This window comes from Trichosurus vulpecula, chromosome 5, assembly GCF_011100635.1.
Source record: "Trichosurus vulpecula isolate mTriVul1 chromosome 5, mTriVul1.pri, whole genome shotgun sequence".
NCBI lineage: Eukaryota > Metazoa > Chordata > Mammalia > Diprotodontia > Phalangeridae > Trichosurus > Trichosurus vulpecula.
Window position 1 is genome coordinate 92,559,122 of NC_050577.1, and position 20,528 is coordinate 92,579,649.

At 37.7% G+C, this 20,528-nt stretch overlaps 1 protein-coding gene across 1 annotated transcript in view; it reads left to right on the plus strand.

Moving 5' to 3' along the window:
• Window positions 1-20,528, plus strand: part of KMT2C (lysine methyltransferase 2C) — a 297,401-nt gene that overhangs the window by 58,084 nt on the left and 218,789 nt on the right. The window contains exon 2 of the mRNA XM_036759103.1: window positions 4,635-4,723. The gene's annotated coding sequence lies outside the window, so the exon portion shown is untranslated. The remainder of the gene's footprint in view (window positions 1-4,634; window positions 4,724-20,528) is intronic.

Genomic DNA, 20,528 nt, shown 5'->3' on the forward strand with positions numbered 1-20,528 from the left:
GAGAAGAAAAAAAAACAAAATGAAAAGGACCTATGTGTACAAAAATATTTATAGCAAGTCTTTTCTGGGGGTAAAGCATTAGAAATTGAGGGGTGAACATCAATTGGAGAATGGCTGAATAAGTTGTGGTATATAATTATGATGTAATACTATTGTACTGTAAGGAATGATACAGGAAGCTCTCAGAAAAAAACTAAGACTTGCTTGTGCTGATGCAAAGTGAAATGTAGTGTGTACAAAGTAACGGCAATATTGTAAGATGTTCAGCTGTGAATGACATAGCTATTCTCAGCAATACAACGATCCATTACAACTCTGAAGGACTTAGGACAAAAAAATGTTATCCATCACCAGATCATGGTGGTCGAATACAGAGTGAAGCAACTTTCAGGTTTTTTTTTTTACTTCCTTTATTTTTTTTTGATTTTTTTTTTTTATGTTTTCTTTCACAACATGACTATTCTGGATATGTTTTGCATGATTACACATGTATAAATATATGGAATTCCTTGCATTCTCAATGAGAGGTGATGGGAAGGGGGATAACTTGGAACTCAAAGTTTTAAAAATAAATGTTAAAAATTGTGTTTACATGTAACTGGGGAAAAATTAAATACTAAATAAATACAAAAAAACCCCAAACATAGGTTAAGTTTCATGGCAAGTGATAACTTTGTTTTTCTTGAGTGTTACTTATTTGCTTTTAGTTTTCAACATTCACTTCTATAAGGTTTTGAGTTCTACATTTTTCTCCCTCTCCCTCTGCTTACCCTTCTCCCCAAGAGGGTGTGCAATCTGGTATATGCTATACATGTACAATCATATTAAATAAATTTCCACATTCCACATGTTGTTAAAGAAGGATTAGAACCAAAGGGGAAAATCACGAGAAAGAAGGAAATGAACAGCAAAAAAAGAAAATAGTATGCTTCAATCTGCATTTAGACTCAATAGTTATTTTTCTGGATGTGGATGGCATTTTCTGTCATGAATCTCTTGGAATTGTCTTAGATCTATGTATTGCTGAGAGGAGTTAAGTCAAAATCATGTACTTATTTTGATCTTATCTTGGTATATGTTTAAGATGTTGGTCCATGCCTAGTTTCTGCCACACTATTTTTAAGTTTTCCCGATGGTTTTTGTTAAGTGAGTTGTTCTCCCAGAGGCTGGAGGTTTATCACACAGATTATTGGTCATTGTATACAACATTTGCAGATCTGACCAAGACCTTTGATGCTGTCAGTTGTGAGGGTTTCTGGAAAATTAGGTCAGTTTGGTTGCCCAGAAAAGTTCATTAGTGCTATATGTCAATTTCATGATGGCGAGCGGGTTCTGGTTAATGGACGGCGGTGCTCTTGTGCTTTCCCAGTCACCAAGGCAGTGTGTTCCCTTGCTTTTTAAGTTAGTGTTTTCAGCTATGTTGTCAAATACTTTTTTTTTTTTGGTGGGAGAAGGCAAGGCAATTGGGGGTAAGTGACCTGATGAAGTAGCTCCTTTTTTTTGTCTTGGGATTTTTCTCTATTTTGATTGAGAAATTAAAAAAAATTTTTTTTAGAGTTGCTAATTTGTTGATTTGTCTAGCCCTTTTAACTATGCTTAGTTCATGTTGGCATTTTCTATATTGTAAGTTTTCTCCATTGTTACTTTTGAAGTTTAAGATTAAAAAAAAAGAGATGAGCATCATTTGAGATGCACTCTGTGGATATTGCTATGTTGCAATGCTATTTAATATAATACATTGATTCTGTGATTTATTTATTTACCCACTTATTATTCAGGCTTTTCTTAATATCTTTTGGGCCTGTATTTTAGCTTACATTTCCTTTATTCACAACTATTTTCTTTACCTCCTCTCTTTTAAAGGTTGTGTTATAATTTGAAGAATTGCAGTATAGTACAAGGAATATTATGTTCAAAGTCAAGAGTACCAAGGTTTGAATTTTGACTGCTACTTATTACCTGTGTGGCTTTGGCAAAGTCTCTTAGCCTCTGTTGGCTTCATTTCCTCTTTTTGCAAAATGAGGAGAGTTGAGCTAAATTAGTTCTAGCTCTAATTCTGTGATCCTATAATCTTTTTAAAGCTAAGTTTTTATCGAAGTTTTTTTAAACAACATAGTTGTTCCTAGTGTCCTTTCCCCTATCCCTTTCAGAGAGCCATCCTATATGACAAAGTGTTTTTTTTTTTGGTTTGTTTTTTGTTTTGCAGGGGGGAAGGCAGGGCAGTTGGGGTTAAGTGACTTGCCCAAGGTCACACAGCTAGTAAATGTGTCAAGTGTCTGAGGCCGGATTTGAACTCAGGTACTCCTGACTCCAGGGCCGGTGCTCTACTCACTGCACCACCTAGCTGCCCCAACAAAGTGTTTTTAAAGAGGAAACAAGTGTGCAGTGTTTAACACTTGTGGTCCTCCCACTTCCACTATGGAGTGGATGGTGGGTTTCCTCTCACTTCTGTTCATTTTGAGTCATTTTTGATCTTTATACTTTTATTATATGCAATTCTTTTTTTTGTAGTTGTGATCCTTCCATTTGTATGATTATAGTTACTGTAGGTATTGTTTTCTTGGATCTGCTTACTTCTGAGTGCATCATATCTTTGCATGATTCTCTATATTATCACGTACATCATTTCTTAGAACACAGTAATATTCCGTTACATTCATGTACCGCACTTTGTTTGGCCATTCCTTAATCAGTGGGTATCTACTTGTTTTGTAATTTTTTGCTGTCTTAAAAAGTGCCACCACAAGTATTTTGGTGAATATGAAGATTTAATCATTATTGATATGAGGGCATGCCCATCAAATGGGTGAATTGCTGAACAAACTAAAATGTAGGCATCATGAAATATTATGGAGCAGTAAGAAGTGATCAGTGTGAGGAGTTCAGAGATACATGGAAAGGTTTCTATGAACCTAAAAGAACTTTATGGGTTGGTGGTGATGGAGGGGGAGGTACAAGGGATAAATGTAATATGAGTGGAAATATTAAAAAGAAGTAGAGCTCTGAGGAACTATAATAACTATCACACTATGAAATATAAATTCCTCCTTAAAGCAGAGAGAGCACGCAATACTGAAGGAGCAGAGGGTCGCATAAACTTTCAAAGGTGGTTACTACATTAGAATTTGGGGAGTCGAGGGGGGCATTAGAGGACTAGTGTTTGATATTGTAGCAGTGGTGGTTTTAGCCACAAAATTACTAATATTGTCATGTAAGAGGCACCTAAGTTTAAAAAGATAAAATTGAATACCATAAAGTACTATCTAGTTAAGGACGTGTATTTGAGTATGTAGATTTGTGCATGCGCAAGTGAAGTGCCATGTGTCATTCTCAAAACTGTCCTGCTTGTCCGTAGTCCTTTCTAGACTTTGTCAGAATTCCATTCTTTTCATGTAAACCAGCATGTTTTAATGGCATTTTTTAGCATTCCTGTCAAAATCTCCTTTTCCTTCCAGTTCCTGTCTTAACCTTATCTTAATTATGAAATAGAACTTGTTACTATATGGTTACTGTAGCTTAAATCTCTTGACTTTGGAAAAAGTCAAAATAACATACCCAAGAATTTGAAAACAGAGGCTCTAGAACTGGTTCTGTTCTGAAGCTTTGAAGGAGAGAGAAAAAGGAGAAAAAGAGAATATGTTAGTGTAGAAAATGAAATAGGGAAAGGAACTTTATTTCTCTCAAAGATAAGTCAGTTTTTAGTTGTGTTTTCTATACAACATTGTTATCTTTATAAACTGTTCTCTTGGTTCTGCATACTTCATTCCATTTCTGTTCATGCTACTCTTTTTTCTAAGAATCATCTCTTTTGTTGTTTCTCAAAACATAATATTCCATTACATTCATCATAGTACATTTGTTTAGCCATTACCCTGTTGTAGAAGAGACCTTTAAGGTAACCCCTATATTCTACCTCATCTTGTTTTTGTTCCCATTTCAGGATTTTGAAAATCATTTTGCTTGCAACTTTTCCCTTCCCAAGTGTTATCCTCCATGTTAAGTCTATCTTCCATTTCCCTGCTTGCATTTTAGTTGAGTTGGATATATTCTTATACCTAACTTCCTGAGCATAGTTAACTCTGCATTGTCTATTTAAGCATGAGGTTAATTGGGTGTGTACTTTCTGTCAACCATTTTCCTCCATGTTTGTACACTCTTCTCACATACCCCAAACATGAGAAATATAAAGTTGTTTCCCCCTTTCATTTTCTGCACTAATGTATTCTCTTTTCTCCTTTTTCTGTCTCCAAAGTCAAGAGATTTCGGCTACAGTAACTGTTAGTAACAGCCTTACCTTTATATATCATTTTGAAATCTTCTATTTCATTTAAGATAAAGCTTATTATGTTGGCACTTATTACATTGGAATTATTACAGCAAACTCCAGATGTTGTTGCTGCGTAGACCTATTGAGAGAACTTTTCAAGGTGTAAAAGCATTTTATTTTGGAGAAAAGTCTTGGGAACACAATTAAAGCAGGCAATTAGGTTCTGAGAGGTAATTTTGATCTAATTTTTGAGAATTTTCATTTGTTTTACTAGGTTTCATATCTTTTAACTTTTGTTCTAGGTACAATGCAAGTAACTATAAAGTTGGTGTGATAATTTAATGAGATTTCATTGTTTCATTAATAGGCCTCGAAATAGAGGAAAAACTACAGTGGAGGATGATGATAGCATGGATGGGTTGGAGGCAGCAGAAACAGAAAACACCGTTGAAACAGGTAATAAATTAAGAATCCTGTTAAATATCTTTACTTTTTACTGATCTAGGTTGTGAAATTTAAGAACTAACCCATGGTAGTCGTGGTATCAGTTGATAGGTTTTATTTTTGAAAGACATCTATAAATTCATCACATTGGGTCCTCCAGCTTAGGATAAAAATCACAGTTCTCCAAGACTTTGTAAGGTAATACCACTAATTTTTGTGTACTCGTGAGTTAAAATTAATGTGTCCTTTTCCCTTCCCCTTTCACAACCTTTCTTCATAATTTCCAATCATCTGGGGATAAGACTTTCTGAATTTAACTAGTTTTGTCTTAATACTGTGGTCATCTAGTAGGTCACTGGATGCATGAAGCCTTTCTTGATTGCTGCCAGAGCTCATACCCTGCAGCCAGGGTTATTTTGTGTAATAGTGAGACATCAGAATAGAACATGTGGTAAAGGGTTTAGATTATAGAAAAGAATACTGTGTTGGTTTGGTACACATATCTAAAACTTCCCTTTCTCAAGTTCCCTTTCTCAAAAATTCATTAGGAAGAACATACTTATTATGATACATTAGATTTATTGCCTACTTTACGCATAGGACTGTTGTGTTTGAGAGATACTATAATTGTACTCAGTTTAAGCAACATTTATTCACTACCTGGCATGTGTCGGGGTGGAGATACAAAGGAAAAGGAAAATATTTGCTTTCATGGAGCTTGTTTTCTACTGGGTCAAAACAACATCTACACAAATAAATAGAAATAGGTACCAAATAACTGTTATGATAGATGATAAGATTTGGGGTTGTTAGTAAGCGCCTTCTGTAGTAAAGTGGCACTTGGCCTCTGTTACAAATGAATCTAGGGCCCAGTGAACCTAGATTTCAGGAGTTCTAGAAGTAGAAAGCATTTGAGGTGTGAGTAGTAAACTGTGCAATGACCTTAAGATGGAGGACAACATTATGTAAGGGGAACCTTAAATTTATTAAAGCGAATGTTGTGAAATCAGTCTGGCTTTTTGTTTTTTAGTATCTGCAGCTTATATTTCCAAATGGGCAACACTGTTTTTTATCTTCAGTGCAATAGGCAGCTACTAAAACATCTTTAGCAGGGGAAATAGCACAAGCTTGAGGACTGCCAGATAACTGTCATTAGAATCTGGATTAAGTATCATTTTATTTGGCTAGAGTGAAACTCAAAGACACAAGGGCAGTGGAATAATGGTGGCAAATGAAATATCTCAAAGTGAAAATTAGGAATAAAGCTTAAATTTTCATTTTGGGCCATTGTGTCAAGGAGCATGAGAGAAGGTATATCAAGTTTTTGTGATCATAAGGAGATGGAATGTAGCATGAAATGGAGAGGACTAATAAAAAGAACAATTTTGTTAGCAGTCTATGTTGTTCCTAGATGTTTCTTGGTAGATAGCCTTTGAAATATTTTATACATTTTGATAATTATTTAAGTGGAATTTCTGGTAGGTTTTATTGGTAACATTCTGTAGTGCTGGTGATTTTATCTGGATTTATTTATATGTTGCAACTTTGCTGAATTTATTGTTTCTGCAAACTTTTTACTTGACTCTTAGGTTTCTTGCTTAGGACTTTTAAGATTAAGTTTTCTTTTGCTGTAGTTATTGCCTCAGTTTATTTTTCTTGTCTAACTTCTCTGACAGCATTCAAGCAGTGTATTAATAATAGAATCGACATTGGCCCTCCTTACTTTACCCCTGATCCTATTGGAAAAGTTTCATACTTTTTCCTGTTATATAGGATGTTTATTCTTTGTTTTAGATACAATTTTTTGTGTTAAGGAGGTCATTTTTTCATATCTATCTTATTTTGTTTTATTTTTAAATCAGAAATGGGTGTTATTTATTGTCAGTTCTTTTCAGATAATTACATAGTTTCATTATCTGTTTTTAATAGTCATTTTGTTAGTCATCTTAATGTTGTATTAATCCTGCATTACTGATATAATTTCTACCTGGTCACGGTCGATAATCTTTTCAATATGATGTTGTAGTTCATTTGCTAATATTTGTTTACAATTTATTCATCAATATTCATTAAGGCTAATAGTTTATAGTTTCATTCCTCTGGTTTCTCTCTCCCCTTGTTTCATTATCAAGCCTATGCTTCTTAGGATTAGTCTAAATAACAGCATTATAACCTACTTTTCTGTCTTAAAAAAAAGACTAATTTGTAACATAGCAGGTGCTTAGAAAGAGTGAAAATAGTTCTTATAATATGGAAATTAATTTTATTTTGTTAAAATTCAATTGTAAATTTTTATACTTTATTCAGTAAACAACGGAGAAACCATGACAAGGTTTTTTTAGCAAAGAATTTTATATTGGAGCAACCCATAGAAAAAATTACTCTGGCATTAGTGCAGGTGTAAAGAATGGATTATGTAGAGCTGAATGTTGAGCATAATCTAACAAATTGGCTAAAAAAGATTATATTATCTTTTAATTTTATTTGTTTTGTTACATATTTCCCAAATACATGTAATATATTTTTAACAATCTTTTAAAAATTTTATTCCAAAATTCTCCCTCTTCTTCCTTCCCAAGGAGGCAAGAATTGATTTCATTTATGTGTGAGCTTGTGCAAAAAAAATTTTCAAATGAGATAATAACTGTAAAAGGCTTAGCACATAGTAATTGCTATATAAGTTAGTTGTTGTTAATTTATTGTTATCATTATGGAGGAAGGGAGAATCATGACCTTCTTTCTGATGGAGGACAACGGCTCTTTTTTGAGATAGAAAGGAGTTAGAAGATCACATTGGTCATTGTAAGGTATTCCTTTGAGTATCAAAGATGCATAAAAGGATTGCTGTTGCCCAGTTGATACTAGATGACATAGATTTGTCATGGACCCAGTTGGCATTATTTTGCACTTTTATTCATTGGCATTCATTGGCGGATACATTTGGGAGGAGAAGGTAGAAGATGGGAATATTCAGGTCCAGGCCTGGGGCTTGTGAAGGCATTCTTAGTGGTGGGACTAAGGAAAGAATGATACAAGTTTAGAGAGGAATAGTGTTTGTTTGTACCTACCTGCTTAATTGTAGGGTTGAGCAGCTAGGTGGCTCTATGTAGAAGGGCTTGGCCCAGAAACAGGAAGGCTCATTCCTGAGTTCAAATTGGCCTCAAATACTCAGTGGCTGTGATGCTGGGCAGTTCACTTAAGCCTGTTTGCTTCAGTGTCCTCATCTGTAAAATGAGCTGGCGAAGGAAACAGCAAAGCGTTCTAGTATATTTGCCAAGAAAACCACAAATGGGGGTCACAGAAAGTCAGATACTACTGAAATGACCATACAACAACAGTTTATAGAAAGGATGCCAGTGTATGTTCCTAGGAATTTAGCGCCACATAATGGCTGAAAAACAGTCATTGGGTCAAGACTAAGGAGGAAAGAAAGTGGCACAAGGAAGTATGGATTGGAAAAATAAGGGAAAAGTAGAATGACTTAAGGTTGGGATTAGGATCAAGAGTAGGTTTAGGTATGAAATAGCAAGAGATAAATGTTATGATCGGAGAGAAGAATTTCAGAATTAGGCTTGTGTGATCTTGAACAGTCAGTAGAAATGATGAAATCGTTGTTGTTCATGGTAGAGTGAAGGTGTGTGTCCTTAGAGTGGAGGAAACCAGAATGTTTGAGAGGATGTTGGCAAGTATATTGAAATCCTCAAGTACAGAGGAACAGGGGTTTGATGATAGATACATGAGTTCTAATACTGAATTCCATGATTAGATAGGAATTACCATCGGATGGTGGAGACTGGACTAGATTATAGGTATAAATGTAGAGAGCCTTAAAAAAAGAAAAGGTTTGTTGAATCATAGGTATTAGATGAGGAAGGGTGGCGAGTTAGTCTACTTTGGCCTCCTAAGTGCCATTTGATTTAGGTTCTGACTCTTCCAAGGGTCCTCTGGTGTTGGTTAACAGTTACTTGTTGTCTTTTCTGAGCAAGGAAGGAAAGAAGATTCTGATGATCCTGGTTCTCTCTCCTCTTCTACTCCCTACACTTTGCCGCCCCCCCCCCCCACCCCCAAAAGTCTTGGGGTGAGAGAGAATAGTAGTACAAAACGTTGTTGGCTTTTGTTGGCTGTGCATAAAATATGGATTAATGTTTGGTTATTTCATCATGAGAATTATTCTTACTGTCAAGCATTTTATTGTATTGCATTTTAAAGTTTTGTGATTATGTTTGTCTCCAAACTATGTCAACCTCCTTAATTGTTTTAAGTGAAATAATTGCAAAAAAATTTGCTGTTTTTGATAGATGTCTGGGCTTTCCACTATTAATGTTTGATAATTCACACTTCTCAGAAGTCATGAAATTAGAAACAAAACCTGAAAGTCGAGGAATAGAAGCATTTCCTTTGCTCTAATCATTTTAAGTTTTCTTAAAATTTATATTTATTAATTTTAATAATTTTCTTTAAAATTTTTTGAGTTCCAAATTTGTTTTTAGTTCCAGTCTCTCCTCCACCTGAGACGGCAAGCAAAGTGATATCAATTATACATGGGAAATGATGCAAAACATATTTCCATGTTAGCTGTATTCCCCCCACCTCCGCTCAAAAGGCAAAAAATAAAATGAAGCTAGAAAATTATACTTTAGTTTGCACTTAGAGTTCATTAGTTCTCTCTTTGGAGGTGGATAGCATTTTTTTCATCATTTCATCAATTCCTTTGAAATTGTCTTGCTTCTTTGTGATGATGAGAGCAGCCAAGTCTTTCACAGTTGATCCTCATTACAACATTGCTTTGCATCAATTCATATTGGTGTTGCCCTGTTGTTGTTTTTTTTTCCCCAAGCCCCCCCACCCCCATTTCTTAGAGCACAATATACTCCATCACAATCATATGCCATAACTTTTTCAACCATTTTGCAATTGATGTTCCGCTCAGTCTTCCAGTTCTTTGACACCACAGAAATAGCTACCATAAGTATTTTTGTGCATGCAGGTCCTTTTCCTTTTTCTTTGATCTCTTGGGGTACATACCACGTAGTAGTAATTCTGGGTCAGTCGGTGAGCACAGTTTTATAGCCCTTTGGGCATAGTTCCAGATTGTTCTCCATTGTGGTAGAATAGTTCACTATTCTACAAATAGTTTATTAGTATGCCAATTTTCCCTTATCCCCCCCAGCATTTTCCCATTTCTGATAGGTTTGAGGTAGCACACTACTAAGAGTTATTTTAATTTTGTTCTTCAGTTATTTCCGGCATGTCTCACTCCTCATGACCCCATTTGGGTTCTTTTTGGCAAAGATACTGGAATGGTTTGAAATTTCCTTCTCCAGCTCATTTTACAAATGAGGCAAACAGGATTAAGTGACATGCCCAGGGTCATACAGATAATAAGTGTCTTAAGGTCCGATTTGAACTCATGAAGATGAGTCTTCTTGTATTCCATATAATGCACAACCTAGCTGTATTTCTATAATCAATAGTGATTTAGAACATTTTTTCGTATAATTATAAATACTTTGATTTCTTCTTAAAACTGCCTACTCATATCCTTTGTCCATTTATCAGTAGAGAATGACACTCTTATTTTTATAAACTCTGTTTATAACTGTTTCTTGACTCTGTTCCATATATATTTGAGAGATGAGGCCTTCAGATTTTGCACTTCAAATTTTTTGATATTACTTCACTGTCTATGGTACCTTTTAGCAAAATGTTGTTTGTTTCCTGATTATGTCTTTAATTAGGTCTATTTCTGCTTTTGCTTTGTCTGAGATCATGGCTTCCCCTACCTTTTCTTTGTCCCAGCTGAAACATAATGGATTGTGTTCCAGTTTAACTTGGTGTGTGTCTTTTTGTTTCAAGTGTATCTCTTATAAACAATGTATTATTGGATTCTGATTTTTATTCCATTCTGCTATGTGTGTCTGTTTTATGGGTGAGCTCATCCCATTCACATTCACAGTTGTGAATTCTAATTGTGAATTTCCCTCTATCCTATTTTCTTCTGTTTATCCTTTTCTCTTTTTTTATCCTGTCCCTCCTCAAAAGTCTGTTTTGCTTCTGATCTTTGTGTCCTTTATACTGCCCTTCCCTTTTATCCCACCCTCACCCCCACTATCTCTTATCTCCTTCTTGTCTTATTTAACTATTGGTTAAGATAGATGTCTATAACAAACTGAATAGGGTGTGTCTGTGTGTGTGTGTGTATGTACATATAAATGTACACATAGGTATGGCTACACATAAATATATATGTCTGTGGGCACATAGGTATTATATATATGTTCATGTGCACCTAGATACACATGTGTATATACGCACGTATTCTTCCCTCTTTGAGCCAATTCAGATGAGAGTGAGATAGGTTGCTACCACCCCTTGCCCCATTTTCCCCTCCACTATAAAAGTTCTTCTTTGAGTGCCTCTTTTATGTGATAAAAAATTTCCTATTCTCCCTTCACCCTTCTCCCAGTGTATCCCTTTTTCACATCCCTTCCTTTTTTTATTTGTTGAGATTATCCCAGCATCATTGACTCACACCTGTGCTCTCTATCTGTATAGACTCCTTCTAACTGCCCTAATAATGATAAAGTTCTTAGGTGTTACATGTATTATTTTCCCATACAGGAATGCAAACAGTAAATTTAGCTTTGAGTCCCTTTTGATTATTCTTTAATGTTTCTGTTGTGTCTTGTATTTGAATGTCAGATTATCTGTTCAGCTCTCTTCTTTTCCTCAGGAATGCTTTAAAGTCCTCTGTTTGATTAAATATCCATTTTTTCCTCCTAGTAAGTCTGGTGCTGTTGTCTTCAGAACTCGTTCTGGGTGTCTGCAAGTTTTTGGTGCTTCCAAAGTGGTCCGATCTGGGAAGAGCTCTTGTCACTACTTTTTGGGTCTGTGCTCTGGCCTTTACTCAGGAAAGGCTCTTGTTTCCCTGCAGCCTCAAATGCTACTGCTCCTCTTAGCCTTGGAACTGTGAATAGTTCCTGCTTATTTGTGACTGATTAGAACTGCGCCTCTGTGACCCAGAACTGCTTTTGGGTAACAGACTTTCCAGTCAGTGTTACTTATACCAAGTCCTAGCAAAGGGTCCCCGGTAATGTCTTCTTGACCTATTGTTGAACCCCTTTCCAGGGTAGGGAACCTGCAGCCTTGAGGTCACATGGTCCTTGGGTGTGGCCATTTTACTGAGTCCAAGTTTTACAGAGCACATCTTTTTATTAGGGGGATTTTTTCTGTGAAGTTTGGATTCAGTCAGAGGGCTGCACTTGGGCACCTAGAGGGCCGCATGTGGCTTCCAGGCTGCAGGTTCCCTACCCCTGCCCTATGCTGTCCCCAGGCTGAGAGCTCCCAAAGCTTCTGCTGCTTCTGCTGCTGTCCCAGCCACCTCCAAGCTTTGCTGTCACCTTGTTCCAGGCCAGCTCTCACCCTGGGGTCACAGACCATTCTTGCCAACCTTCTAAGTTGTCTTAGGCTGGCAACATGTCTCACTCAGACCTTTTCTAGTCTCTACTGCTCCAAAATTTGATTTAGGAGTTATTTTAAAGTTGGGAGGGAATGTTGGGAGAGTTCACCTGTGTTGTTAAATTCAACTTAGCCAAAATTGAACTCATCTTTTTGATAATATTGATAATATCTGCAGATCCCCACAGAATCTGGTTCATAGTAGGAACCTAAGAAATTTTCGTTCCTTTTCCCCTTCCTTTTACCACAAATTTGCCCTGAAGCTCTTTCAAATTTATCTATTTCTTTTAAAGGCACCACCAACCTCCTAGTCACCCACGTTTATGATCTGTTTGTCAATTTCAACTCCTCATTCTCTCATCCTTCTATCCAGTCTTTTGCCAAAGCCTCTTATTTTGATACTGTCTCTCGTGTGGCCCCATACTCTTCTGTGACACTTGTCACCAGCCTGGTACAGTCTTTCATCCCTTCACTCCTAGACTGTTGTAGTGGTCTGCTGGTCGATCTGTTTAAAAGCAAAGTCAGACACCATACCCAATAGGAATATGCTGGAACCTTTTCCAGAAAATTTGGCTGGAAATAAAGATGCTCACTCTCCCCACTATTACTTCATGTAGTCCTGGAAATACAATAGCAATAAAAGGAGAGAGAAATTAAAGGCATAGAGATAAAGAGATGATGAAGAGCTATCCTTATTTGCTAATGATATGATGGTATAATTTGAAAATCCTAGGGAATCTGCAGAGACAGTTGCTTTAGCAAAGTTGCAGATCTTAAAATAAACTCTCAGTACTGTATTTCACTACATAATCATTGCAGATTCTGCACCAATTTTTTTTTGTGTGGGGCAACAATTATGTGAAGTCTTTTTTTTTTTTTTAAACCAAAAATTGTGCTGCTATGACTTAAAAATCATTTCTTACTAAACTGTCTTCGGTGCAAGATTAGGATGCATGGAATACTCATAAATATAGGTGTATATTGGGAAGTTGCAATTCTTACTGTATTACGTGACTTACTCATGGCAGCTTTACCTGCCTGCCTGCTCTTCTTGTGCCTACAGCTCTTCATTGGATTGACTGACAGTACTGCTAGTAATACGGTGTTCTATCTAAATAAACCGAATAATGTATACTGACAATGTGCCTGTACTTGCTCACAGCTTGCAATGCGCAAGCGATGAATGAATATCCATATGCCACTGGTGAATACATTGCTGTTCTATTTACTTTTTAAGTGGTGTGATGAACAGAATTATACCATGTGACAGTTCTGTGATAAAAGGGTTAGAAGCCAAATATTGGACCTTGGTGGTGGTGGTGGTGGTGGTGGTGGTGGTGGTGCTGGTGGTGCTGGTGGTGCTGGTGGTGCTGGTGGTGCTGGTGGTGGTGGTGGTATTAGCAGCTACATTAGCACAGAGGGTAGGCTGCTAGCACAGGTTCTTGATCTGCTTTTCTACAGGAAAGACAACTTCAAAGCGGTTAGTAATCTCACTTTTAATTCAACAATGCAGAACAAGCAGAGAGACATAAAGAAATTAGCACAGAGACTGATGAGTGATTCAGTAGACAGGGGCTCCAACTGTCTTAGTAATCTTGCTACACACTTCAACATTTACATACAGCCCCAGACCTGGAGAGCACCAACATCTGAATGGGGGAAGGGGGTGCTCCTTAACAAACCACTACCCAGAGTCCTGTCCAGGAAATTAAAGGTCCTTCCCATGAGTGAGCCCCCAAGGCAAAAGGTCAATTCCCAAAATATATAGGCTCAGAGCCAGAAGGCACCAAAGCCTACTTTGACTCAGCACCTGATTGGCAAGGCAAAATACCTGGGAACAGGAGATTTTAAGGCCATGGATCCTAGAAAACTAAACTCCAAGAAATACTAAAATCTACCTTGCTTACTCTTACAGTGGTGGTGGTAGTGGTAGTGGTTTGAGAAACAGGGTGTGATCATGATGTGGTGAAATTTGGTATACATCTCTCATTCACTATCTCTTCCCTCTTTTACAGTCCTCATTTTGGTGCAGGTCCTTACTTAGAATATTCCTATATTTTGTTATTTGGTCTCCTTGCCTCAAGTCTCCTCTTACTCCACTACTAGTCCACCATCCAATCAGTCAGTCAATAAGAGTTTATTCAACAATGACTGTGTGCTAGGCACTGTACTAAATTCTGGACTTTCAATGGATTTGCAGTTTGACGGGCCAGACAATATGCAAACACCTGTATACACAAATGATATAGAGGATGATTCGGAGATGGTCAACAGAGCGAAGGCAATAACATTAAGAAGGATCAGAAAAGATTTCTTGTAGATTTTCACAGAGCAAAGTACTGGCATGCCCTGCCCGGTGCCTCCCTTCACCCAAGGAATTAATCTTAAAGATTGGGTCTGAATCACCCTTCTATTCAATAAGCTCTTGAAGATCACTTCCGATTTTAAATAAAAAGTTCCTTGTCTTATCATTAAAATCCTTTCATACCAGTCCCCTAGGCTTACATCCTAGATGTCAAACTCAGCACTGTCTCACTCCTTCATATACAATTTGTAAAGGCCTGTAGATTTAACCTTTCTAGCTCCTCATAAATATACTCCTTTCTCTCTCTTGATACTGTCACCACTCTGGTGCAGTTTTATATCACCTCACATCTGGACTAGTTTAACAGTTTTCTCTCCCCATTCCATTCTATCTTCCTTTCAGCTGCCCGAATTATTTTTCCTGAAGCACAGATATGACCATGTCCCTCTTTAGCCAAGCCCTTTCCAGAGATGCTCATTCACCTTCGGTGTCCTCTTGTCACTCAACTTCCAACTTTTGTATCAAGAATATATAGCATGCACAGTAGCCACATCCTGGTCTATGCTATGAAATGAAACCAAGGTGAGAGTAACTGACAAGCTCCAAACCCATCAGTTAGTTAGGGGGATGTCTACGCCCAGCATATGAAAACTTCCTCTGGTGTGACGGATGGATGAGAACAGTTTGTTCCAGTGGCCATGAAGATGGCTGAAGCAGGCACTGTGGAACACTTAAAGCTTGGTCAGACATTAAAGATGCCAAGGTCATTCACTATATCCAAGGCTATCACCAGTCATCTTGATTTTTGTCTTGCCACTGAACTTTGGCTTTGGAAGGGAGAGTGAGGAAGGGAGAGTGACTTTGTGCAGTTCTGCCTCACTTAAATCTGTGATGTCATTGGTCTTCTTTATCATTTGTGCCACTTAGCTGCCCAAGATATCCCTGTAGTGGAAGGAGTGACTGCTATATTCATTGATTTTTGCTCTTACCTGGAGTTCTCGTTCCTCATTTCCTACCTGCTGGATTTTCTGATTTCCTTCAAAGCCTTACCTTCTCCAGGAAGCTTTTCCTAACCCCTCTTAATTCTAATGCATTCCTATTGTTAATTATTTCCTGTTTATCCTGTATATGGCTTGTTTGTACATATTTGTTTGCTTTTATTATTTGCTACTAGGGTCACTCTTATTTTCCAGTCTTGAAATCCCCATTCCTCATCCTACCTACCTCACCCTGATCTAATGACACCACTGGCTTTTTAGGTATTCCAAAAAGATACAAATTTTTTTCCCACTGATTGCCTCCCCTAAACCTGGAACTTCTTCCTTTCTCCTCACTGCCTTGGTCTTCTCTTTCAAGTCCTAGCTTGTGCTGTTTGTCCTTAGAATACCATTTAGGTGGAGGGATTGGTGTATGAGAAAACCTTCTAGTAGAGTACAACATTGGAATCTACTACCTAGGGAGGTAGCGAACTTCTTAGGGAGTAGGCTTTCCGAAAGGGTAGATTACAACTTCTTGCATATAGTGTCATGGGAATTTTTTTTTTTCAGATGTGTATTGACGTTGAAGGCTGTGTTAAGTTCAAGTCCAAAATGTGCTGTTCTCCTAATTTTTAACCCATGTTCTTTCTAGGACATTATAATGCTTAGTTTCTCTTGCAGAGTTATGTGTCCTTAAGGACAGTTTGATCATTTGTTGACCAAATATATAACTTTTTTATCCTTTGGAAAAAAATCTTATACTTTTTTTTTAAATTTTTTAAAAATTTTTTAAATTTAATATATTTAGTTTTCAGCATTGATTTTCACAAGAGTTTGAATTACACATTTTCTCCCCATTTCTACCCTCCCCCCCACTACAAGATGGCATATATTCTGGTTGCCCTGTTCCCCAGTCAGCCCTCCCTTCTGTCACCCCACTCCCCTCCCATCCCTTTTTCCCTTTCTTTCTTGTCGGGCAAGATAAATTTCTACGCCCCATTGCCTGTGTATCTTATTTTCTAGTTGCAGGCAAAAACTTTTTTTTTTGGTTTTTGAACATCTGTTTTTAAAACTTTTGAGTTCCAAATTCTCTCCCCTCTTCCCTTCCCACCCACCCTCCCTAAGAAGTCAAGCAATTCAACATAGGCCACATGCATATCATTATGTAAAACCCTTCCACAATACTCATGTTATGAAAGACCAACTATATTTTGCTCCTTTCTAACCTATCCCCCTTTATTCAATTTTCTCCCTTGACCCTGTCCCTTTTTAAAAGTGTTTGTTTTTGATTACCTCCTCCCCCATTTGCCCTCCCTTCTATCATTCCCCCTTTTTTTATCTTCTTCCTCCTTCTTTCCTTTGGGGTAAGATACCCAATTGAGTGTGTATGGTATTCCCTCCTCAGGTCAGATCTGATGAGAGCAAGATTCTCTCATTCCCCCTCACCTGCCTTCTCTTTCCTTCCTACAGAACTACTTTTTCTTGCCACTTTTATGCGAGATAATTTACCCCATTCTATCTCTCCCTTTCTCCCTCTCTCAATATATTCCTCTCTCACCCCTTAATTTGATTTTATTTCTTTTAGCCATCATCCCTTCTTCTACTTACCCTGTGCCCTCTCTCTCTCTCTCTATATATATATACACATACATATATACATACATACTCACATATACATATATATAGAAAAACATATATATGAATATTCCCTTCAGTTACCCTAATACTGAGGTCTCATGAATCATACACATCATCTTTCCATGTAGGAATGTAAACAAAACAGTTCAACTTTACTAAATTCCTTGTGATTTCTTTTTCTTGTTTACCTTTTCATGCTTCTCTTGATTCTTGTGTTTGAAAGTCAAGTTTTCTATTCAGCTCTGGTCTTTTCACTGAGAAAGCTTGAAAGTCCTCTATTTTATTGAAAGTGCGTATTTTGCCTTGGAGCATGATACCCAGTTTTGCTGGGTAGGTGATTCTAGGTTTTAATCCTAGCTCCATTGACCTCTGGAATATCGTATTCCAAGCTCTTCAATCTCTTAATGTAGAAGCTGCTAGATCTTGTGTTATTCTGATTGTATTTCCACAATACTCAAATTGTTTCTTTCTGGCTGCTTGCAGTATTTTCTCCTTGACCTGGGAGCTCTGGAATTTGGCGACAATATTCCTAGGAGATTTCTTTTTGGGATCTATTTGAGGAGGCGATCGGTGGTTTCTTTCAATTTCTATTTTGCCCTGTGAGTCTAGAATATCAGAGCAGTTCTCCTTGATAATTTCTTCAAAGATGATCTCTAGGCTCTTTTTTTGATGATGGCTTTCAGGTAGTCCAATAATTTTTAAATTGTCTGTCCTGGATCTGTTTTCCAGGTCGGTGGTTTTTCCAGTGAGATATTTTACTTTGTCTTCCATTTTTTCCATTCCTTTGGTTCTGTTTTATAATATCTTGATTTCTCATAAAGTCACTAGCTTCCACTTGCTCCAATCTAATTTTTAAGGTAGTATTTTTTTCAGTGGTCTTTTGGACCTCCTTTGCCATTTGGCTAATTCTGCGTTTCAAGGCATTCTTCTCCTCATCGGCTTTTTGGAGCTCTTTTGCCATTTGAGTTAGTCTATTTTTTAAGGTGTTGTTTTCTTCAGTGTATTTTGCAGCATTTTTTTGGGTCTCCTTTAGCAATTCATTGACTTGTTTTTCATGGTTTTCTTGTATCCTTCTCATTTCTCTTCCCAATTTTTCGTCTACTTCTCTAACTTGCTTTTCCAAATCCTTTTTTGAGCTCTTCCATGGCCTGGGACCAGTTCATGTTTTTCTTGGAGGTTTCTTTTGTAGGCTCTTTGACTTTGTTAACTTCTGTCTGTATGTTTTGGTCTTCTTTGTCACCAAAGAAAGAATGCAAAGTCTGAGACTGAATCTGGGCGCGTTTTCGCTGCCTGGCCATATTCCCAACCAACTAACTTGACCCTTGAGTTTTTCAGTGGGGTATGGCTGCTTGCAGACTATTTAGTTCTATATTCCACGTTTGGGGGGGGGGAGGTGCCAGCTCTGTCATACCCGCGCTACTCCTTCCCCAAGAACCCCCAACCCAGACTGGGCTTAGATCTTCAGCAGGCTGTTGCACTCCTGCTCTGATCCTCCACTTAATTCCTCCCACCAGGTTGGCCTGGGGCCGGAAGCAACTGCAGCTGTAGTTCTGTAGCTGCCCCACCTCCGCTGCCCCCCGGGGAGGTAGCCTAACTGCGAACTCCTTCCACTCCCTCAGCTTTTCCCACTAACCTTCTCTGTTGTCTTTGGTGTTTGTGGGTTGAGCAGTCTGGTAACTGCTGCAGCTCACTGATTCAGGGTGCTAGGGCACGCTCCACCCGGCTCCTGGTCTGGTTGGTCCGCACCGCCCACCTCTGCTCCGCTCTGTTCTGCTCCCAGCTCCGTGTGGGATAGACCTCACCCAGAGACCATCCAGGCTGTTCTGGGATGGAGCCCTGCTTCCCTCTCCTGTTCTGTGGGTTCTGCAGTTCTAGAATTGGTTCAGAGCCATTTTTTATAGGTTTTTGGAGGGACTCGGTGGGGAGCTCACCCTAGTCTCTGCTTTTTAGCCAAAATTTTATACTTTTTAAAATTTAGTAATTATGAGGTATTCAGTTATATAATTAATATGAAGCTCCCTTCTTTTGTATTTACATTGCCACCATCATAATAATAGATTTGAGAAGGCTTTGCAAAAGCTACTGTTTATGGTTCTAAAATTTAAAAATATGAATTTTTAAATAAAAAAATTGTAATTTTCAACAAAGGGATAAATTTCCACTAAGGACACATGCTAGACAGTTAATGAAAAAACTATATTAGAAAGCATTTTGGTTTATTAGAAAGAGCACTGGTTTCAAATCCAGGAGGTGTGTGTTCAAGTTCACTTAGTAGTTTTGTGAATTTAAGATAGTTACATAATCTTTTCAGGGCTTACATTCTTTACCTTTGATCAGTTGACCCCTAAGGCGTCTTTCAACTTCCTCTATCATCTGATAATTCATTCACATTATTTTCGCACTGCCCTGTCCTGGGCCATCTCTTTTTGATGATCCCCTTGGACAATCTCGTTCACATCCTTAACTCTGATTGTGGCTATGCAAGGAATCCTGAAGTCTATCTCCAACCTAAATCTTTTCTGCTTGTTAGTTTTTTTTCTCCTTCTACCTAGATAACCCATAACAACTAAAACTCCCTGTCCAGAAATGGTCTCTATCCCCTCCTGTGCTCATTCTCTTAAAACTATTCTTCTTCTCCATTTGCATATTTCTGCTGATATCATTGTGTACCTTGTCACCACTGTTAGAAACTGAGTGATTTTGACTTGATTTTCAGCTTCACATTCAGTTACTCATGTTGTCCTAACAGTTTTATATCTAACACATTCCTTGGAATCCTGCATCAGTCCCTTTTTCTTCGCTAGTTGTTAAGTTGTCCTAGTGTACCCCATCTTTTCTCCCTGGGACCATTCTTATTGTTAGAAAATTTTGCCTACAGTTTACAGACTTGCTAATTCTTCCTTTGCTTAGTTGTGTGAATAAGTTTTCTAATGGTAAGAATTTACTGTATCAGCTTCTGCTCAAAATGAACTCCTTAACCTGTCATTTAAGGCTTTTTGGCTTCTATAGTTTAGGTCTACTATGGGTGTGTGTGTGTGTGTGTGTGTGTGTGTGTGTGTGTGTGTGTTTGTATTTTGATAATTGGTGGTGGAATCTGTCTTGATAAATTTGCATTCCTTCCTCTAAAAGCCTCTGCTATTTTCCCATACCTAGTAGATGTTCACCACCTAGTGGAGAAATTGCTAAGCACAAGCTAAATAGCTAAGTCGTTTTCTCATTAGTGTCTGACTGTTCTTGACATCCTGTTGAGGTTTTCTTGGTAGAGATACTGGAACAGTTTTCCATTTCCTTCTCCAGTTCATTTTACAGATTAGGAAACTGAGGCAAACAGGATTAAATGAATTTTCCAGAGTCCACAGCTAGTAAGTGTCTGAAACCAGATTTGAACTGTGGAAGAGGAGTCATCTGGACTCCAGGCCTGGTACTCTATCCATTGTGC